At 32.2% G+C, this 1,875-nt stretch overlaps 1 protein-coding gene across 2 annotated transcripts in view; it reads right to left on the bottom strand.

Moving 5' to 3' along the window:
* Positions 1-1,875, bottom strand: part of LOC107665874 (serine/threonine-protein kinase LMTK2-like) — a 48,587-nt gene that overhangs the window by 45,314 nt on the left and 1,398 nt on the right. The gene's annotated exons all lie outside the window — the stretch shown is intronic.

Here is a 1,875-nt window from a genome sequence, read left to right as displayed (position 1 = left end):
TTATTCATTCAAAATATTAGAGAAATATAGAAGCTCAATGCGGAGAAGATCTTGAATGGGTTAAAACCGAAACCAAGCCATTCACACAGACCATTTTTTTAACACAAGAGATGTATAGAAAGCCATGCAAAGTTAAAACAGTTTAAACTTTTAGAAAACATGTCACGAATTTGTGGAGGTTTATTCCTTTTCACTGCGTCTCATATGTTTTTAAATGCAGTCTGTGTGAATGGCGCTTCGGCTCTTTAGATTAAGCAATGCATAAATACATGATGCTGTTTTGTTCATAATTGTTTATGCAATTTACGAAATTATATTTGATTTTTATGAGTTAATTTAGACGTAATGCACGTTTTTATAGAGTTACTTCCTTGCGTTGACAATTTAAATGCGCTGCATTATTTTGCTCATTGCGCCCTCGGGAGACAATTAGACCTATACAATAAAGACCTATTTAATCTGCATATAAAACATTAGAAATGAGATATTTGTATAATTTTTATTGTGTTTTGATTGTTAAAACAAAAAATATTTGTTGTTTGTCTTAATAAATTGTGTTATAAATACAGTGGTTAAATTGAAACATTATTTTCTATTGCTTTTTGTTTTAAAAAAGGTTATAAAAAATGTCAATAATTATCGATACCGAACGATATGAAACATTATATCGTTGATAATTTTTTTTAGCTATATCACCCAGCCCTACTTCTAACCAAGTAAATCATTCACCACTGATAAGAGTGGTATGCTTGGGTTTACACGTTGGCTTACTGTAAGTCATGCTACCTATTATAAGGAAGTAGTCCTACCCACCTTTGTCCGAACAAGTCTATTGTGTTTTAAAATTATGAGTGACACTTACGGTTTGGGGAACTTGCAATCAAAATGACAGAAATAATTTCAAACAATAAGGTTATGCCTACAAATAAATCCTTATTTGACTGAATGAGCTGTAAAATTCCTCAAATGCAACACTTGGTATTTTAATGTGCCATTGTTATCACAAGAATATCTGTGACAAGAGCTCTTTTCAGTCTGCTAGCTGTATTTTCAGCTTTTTTTGTTTTTTTGCTATAATATATTAATATAGAGAAGACAACAGAAACTGTGCTTTTGTGGTCTACTCTCCTGACTCAACAGACATGAATAATAGACTGGAATGAACTAAGAATCTCTTGTTTTTCTCTCATGTCTCTTTCCCAGTTTGTTTTCTCACTGGTGCTTTAAAACACAATTTTCTCCCCATTTCTCACTGCTAATCAGCAGAGTTTACTGTAAAATGATTAGAGAGGGCAAATATAATTTGTCAAATTGACAAAAAAACACTTTCAATAATACATACATTTTCCAGATAAGAAACATTTTTCATTCATGCAACATGCATGTATGTTACACAATAAAGACTTGTCGATATAAACTTATGGACTCATATGAGCTTTTGAGGTTATTCATGGTCTGCTGAAAGTAATTTGCTAATAATTTGACAATTTAAGTTTCTTTATGATGTTCAGTGGTTGAGGGGTGAGGAAAATAATGTCTTATTGTGCCCAGTTTTTACAAATGCCATAGCTTGAACTAATTCTTATCTATCATATCTAATTGTTTACATTTTAACTAAAGTTTCACCCATAACTCTCGCAAAGCATCATGGGGAGCATGAAAAAGGTTCCTGTAGCTCAAACAGAAGCGCATGGCACTAACAACACCAGTGTCATGGGGTTGATTCCCTGTGAATGCATGAAGTGATAAATTGTATACCTTCAATGCAATGCAAGTTGCTTTGGATAAAAGCATCTGCAAAATGCTTTTATCCAAAGATAGATAGATAGATAGATAGATATATATATATATATATAAAAATGAGGGAAGTCGTGG

The sequence above is a fragment of the Sinocyclocheilus anshuiensis genome, unplaced genomic scaffold (assembly GCF_001515605.1).
Source record: "Sinocyclocheilus anshuiensis isolate Anshui unplaced genomic scaffold, SAMN03320099.WGS_v1.1 scaffold229, whole genome shotgun sequence".
Lineage (NCBI taxonomy): Eukaryota > Metazoa > Chordata > Actinopteri > Cypriniformes > Cyprinidae > Sinocyclocheilus > Sinocyclocheilus anshuiensis.
The sequence above is the reverse complement of the archived record's forward strand: the minus strand, read 5'-3'. Positions and strand labels throughout refer to the sequence as shown.